Here is a 5340-nt window from a genome sequence, read left to right as displayed (position 1 = left end):
AGGAAAAAGCCACCACAGGGCAGAGTGGTGGAGACCAATCAGATTTTAAAGAGACAGGCTAGCCGGGAGCAAACTAACAAATTCATGCGGGACAGTCCTCCTTACACCTCTCACTGCCTTAAGCACAGCTTTGCCTTGGAGCCCAAACTGTTCTAAACTTGAGTTCAGGTGGAGCCTGACTCCCTCAGGAGAAATCAATCAAATCCTACAACTGCTTCATTGATTCCTAGAGACTGATAGTGGCCCGGTAAGGCTAATGATTTTGAAATCATTGAAATCAGTTTTCATTTAGAATTACTTAAACAAACTCTCCACCCCTCCGCAGAAGGGCCCTACCCTGCCCAGTACACCGCTGACCACACCCCACCAAGGCTCTACCTAGTGGGATTTTTTTGGAGAATCCCTAACACCAAATACAAGGTGGGGGAGGAGCATACGGGGGCTTTCTTGTGGATGTGGTTTGCCAGGAGACAGCTGCAACCCCATGCTCTGCTCTGTTTGTGAGTATAACAGGGAACTCCGAACTCCAGTCTGGAAAGATCAAACTGTGTTGTAATAGCCACCCCAGGAGGCACGGACGCGTTTTTTACGGCACTATTTCACGTAGAGGGACCATATACATGTCATGGACGCTTCTGCGTCCCACTGTTCCCTCCAACCGCTAGGATCCTATGTTTCCTAGACAGAAGCCCAGCGACTAAGAAAGCAGAACCTACTCAAAGTGCATGGAGGTCCCTAACCCCGTCCCCAGGAAAAGAGGTGTCTGGAGTCCATTGGATGCCTGATCTCTCCTCCCCGCCCAGCCTCACACCCACTCCCCTGAGGAACTAAAACAAACAGTGCTTTAGAAAAGTCCTTGAAAGAAAAGGGCTGAGTCCCCACCTGTCCTTCGGCTCTGCCCTCCCCCCAGCGCGCCCACCCTGTGTGCCCCTCCCCACCTCCTTTTTTTCTTTTTCTTTTCCCCTTTGTTGCCCAGTTTTTAAAGGGCAGAGTTGACAACTCTGGCTTAAGCAAAGCCAACCGTGAAGCCAGACAGAATCAGCTTGGAGCTGCTGACCTAAGTGTTCCGACCCTCCTCCACCCCTGACCCAGCCTCCCACCCCAGGCTGCACGTGGCTGCGGGAGGGGGAAGGGGAGAGAAAGGGGGAAAGAAGGGCAGCCGCACCCTTCGGTCACCCTTCTCTGGCTTCCTGGACTCGGCATCTTGCAGGCCGCGGCTGCCAAGTAGAGATTATGACACCTTGGGAAGAAAGGTAGGACGCCAGACAGCACAAAAGAGAACTCCCAGAGTCTCACTGAGAGATGCTCTCTATTGAGGACTGCCTCTGTGAAGAGCCATCAACCCGATACCACTATGCTAAAAATAACTTCGCCAGAGCTTGGGATGTAACTGCGTTCGTTCTTAGAGTGTGTGCCTCACTGGGTTTAACCCCTAGTATCTCATTAAAACCCTGTGTAGCAGCGCATACCTATAATCTCAGCACTCAGAGAGAGGGGGCAGCGAGATCAGAAGTCCCAAGTCACCCTTAACTATCTGAACTGGAAACCCTTCCTCAAGCAAAACAAGACAAGAACAAGGAAAGCCTTCAGGGCCTTAGAGGAAGTAAATTCCTTGCTCACATTCAAAACTGAGGAAAGGACCTGGGTTTTCTTACACTAACTTGAACCTGTATGGTACAGAACCATTGCTCCAAGACCAGGGATGGCTCTGTAAAGTCCAACCTTTTCCCCTCTTAACTACAGTTTGTATTTTGAGCAAATTGCAGATTTACATGCAGTAGTGAAAAAATTATAAGCCAGACCCTGGTGGTTTTGTCCAGTTTCCTCCCAGTAAGAAGGTCTTTGGAAACTGGGTAGCACAGTGTCACAGCTGGAATATTGCTGCCTATTGTGAGAGGACTATTTCCAGCATCAGATCCCTCCTTCCCCTCCCACAGCTACATCCACGTCCCTCCCACACACCCACTCCTCCATCCCCTGTCTCCATTTCTATGAGTTGCTGTTTCGTTATTATAAATAGAATCACATGTGACCTTTTTGAGGCTGCTCATTTGCTGGGCTGGGACTATCTCTCAGTGGTACAGGGCTTGTCTGGCAGGCAGGAGGCCCTGGGTTTGATCTTTAGTCCTATCTTAAAGGAGGCTGCCATTCTTTCAGCATAGTTCATTAGAGATTAGCCCAAGTAGTTATCAGTAGCTTATTCTTTTGGATGGCTTAGCAATATTCACTCTATCATGTGAATGGATGGCAGTCGGGTTAGCCATTCACCTCCTGGAGGAGGACTTCTGGGCTGCTTTCAGGTTTAGTGGGGAGGGGTCCTATCCACATTTGTGTCCTTATCTAATTGAGTCTTCTTTCTCTGTGGTAATTGTCCATGAGCAAGTACCTGGATCTTATAATAATTGCATGTTTAATGAGGCACTTTCCCAAAACTGCTCTTGATGTGCCCCTCCCCCAGGTGGCACCTTCATCATTAAAGAGTCTCAGTATAACCAGCCCCATCCATTCAGGAGACTGAGTCCACAGATTTAATGTATGAATATCCACCAGGGCTGGAATTCAGAGAGATGAGTGGAGGGATGTCTCTCTGACCCCTGGAGCTCTCTCTGCAAATTCGGACAAGGGGTGGTTCCTTAGCCTACCAGTGGGGGGGCATTTTTGTCTCTCTGATAATGAGCTAGAGAAAGGTGGGCCCTGGTGAGGATGTAAGCAATCCAGAGATGTGATCAAGAGGGCAGGCCCCTTCCTGAAGAAGCAAAAGAGAAGTGACAATTCTTTCAAAGGAACGAATCAGAATCCCCCAGGGAATGTTTTCAGTGCTCACAACATACGCATTCCACGCCATCCAGACTGTCCTAACTCAGTGAAGACCACAGCCTAGAGAGCCTATATATTAGAGCATCGATGTCTTGGGGTTTTATTGCTGTGGAGAGACACCATGACCACAGCAACTCTTACAAAGGAAAACATTTAATTCGGGCTGCCTTACAGTTCGGAGGGCTATTAGTCCATTTTCACCATGGCAGGAAGCATGGTGGCAGGCAGGCAGATGTGGCACTAGAAAAGGAGCTGAGAGTTCAGGAGTATCAGGATCAGTAGGCTGCATGAAGAGAGAGTGATTCTCTAGGCCTAGCTTGAGCCTCTGAGACCTTGAAGCCCACCTCCAGCAGCACACTTCCTTCAATGATGCCACACCTACTCCAACAAGGCCACACCTCCTAACAGTGCCATTCCTATGAGCCTATATAAGCCATTTTCACTCAAACTACCACAATTAGCATCAACACATTGCCTCACTAACATGCAAATACAAGCATATGAAACACTCCTCCTGTGTATATGTGGGTATATGAGCACACACACATTTTTTATTATTATATTTTCCATCCATTATCTTACCTCAAGTTAGACTTTGGCATGGAACTGTAACTACAATGTTTTCTAACTTACAGGATTCTTCTAATTGTCTCCACCAACTAAGTCTCCCTTACCTTGAAGCAGGATAGAAAGACAAGACTATAGGGGGAAACTGAGGGGTGGGGAGGCTTCTAGGAGATGTTGAGACAGGTTCAAGCTGTGTAGTCCAAGCTGCCCTTTAAGCAATCCTCCTGCTGTGTAGCTCCCCTGTTTCTGGAATCAACGCAGACAAAGAAAATTAAGGAAGCATAGGCAGAGATAGGAACTCTTTGTCCTTGCTGGCTGAGATTCAAAACGACGCTCATAAAAAACGTTAAGTGAAAGTTTCTGCTTGAGTCATGTGATACACACTCACGTGGTGAGGCCGACTCACGCCGTGTTTTGCTGAAGCAGGACCCACGGGAGAACACATGATGCTTGGAGAGAGTATAAATAGGACTCAGCAGACAGTGATGGCATGCTTGCATAGCTAGCTTTGCAATGCTTCGTCAGTCTCATGTCTTTGTGCTGATCTTCTCTTTGTTGAGAGACACTCAGCAAGGAACTTATCCTAATGTCCCTGCTAGTCCTGGTCACTCCCACTGACCAGTGCCAATTTGGCCAAGGCCTGGCAGTTACTGCTAGATCATGGCACCACTGCTGACTTGTGTTTGCTATCCTACTGAACTGGACTGTTGGTATCCTGACAGAGATTGGAATCACCCCCAGAAACTACTTCTAAACAGGTCCACATCCCCTTGTCCTAGTTACCATCTTTTCTCCCCTTCCTTTGGTCGATGTGGCTAGAGGGGATGTTGAAGTGTTTGACAACCTTATTAAAGTAGGTTTTAAAAATCTAAGCCTACCAAAACCCAACACAGTGGAAGTTTTCTGGGTTTAGAAGATTTAGGAGTTCAAGATTATTTTCACATACATTGTGAATTCAAGACTACTTGGCAAGCCCCTCCCCCAAAAAGGAGACTCCCACAAACAGGAACCATATTTACAGTCTAACATAGCTTGAATTCCTTGAGACCTACATATGACAAGTATTCCTTTGGCCTTTTTGATCTGTAGTTTTATCTCATTGGCCCATCATGTACCTCAGAAACCACCTGATTGTTTCTTTTACTGGAGTAAAGTTACCGGGAATAGCAACTTATGGCTGCAGTACAAGCTCTTGAAAGTCTGAGACAGGAAGATTGCCTTATGTTCAAGGCCATCCTGGACTACAGAGTGAGCTCCAGACCAGCCAGGACTACAGAATAAAGACCCTGTTTCAAGAAAACAAGAACAAAGTCCAGTCATAGTAGTGCACATTTATAATGCCAAGCGCTCAAGAAGTAGAAGCTAAAGGATCAAGTCCCAGGCTAGCCTTGGTTTCATATGGAATCTGAAGCCAGTCTGAACTACCTAAGACCTGTTTCAAAAAATCAAATTATAAAATAAATAAGTATACCAAAAAGCTTACACAAATTATTAAAATACAAAAAATTCTTTTTGCATAATATTTTAATTGGAAAGATATTGTCATTCAACATACTTTGATCATACTTTTCCCCTCTCTCAGATCTGTCCAGATGCCCCCCACCTCTATCTCCTCTCTCTCTAAAAATCAAACAAAACAAAAGATTTTTAAAAAAATAATAAAGAAACACACAGGGCCTGGAGAGATGGCTCAACGGTTAAGAGCACTTACTGTTCTTCCAGAGGTCCTGAGTTCAATTCCCAGCAACCACATGGTGGCTTACAACCATTTGTAACAGGATCCAGTGCCCTCTTCTGGTGTGTCTAAAGACAGTTACAGTGTACTTGTCCTATATATAAAATAAACAAATAAAATCTTTAAAAGAAGAAGGAGAAGAAGAAAAAGGAGAAGGAGAAAGGGAGGAGGAGGAGGAGGAGGAGGAGGAGAAGGAGGAGAAGGAGAAGAAGAAGAAGAAG

This window comes from Mus caroli, chromosome 1 (genome assembly GCF_900094665.2).
Source record: "Mus caroli chromosome 1, CAROLI_EIJ_v1.1, whole genome shotgun sequence".
NCBI lineage: Eukaryota > Metazoa > Chordata > Mammalia > Rodentia > Muridae > Mus > Mus caroli.
This window is presented reverse-complemented; position numbering follows the sequence as displayed.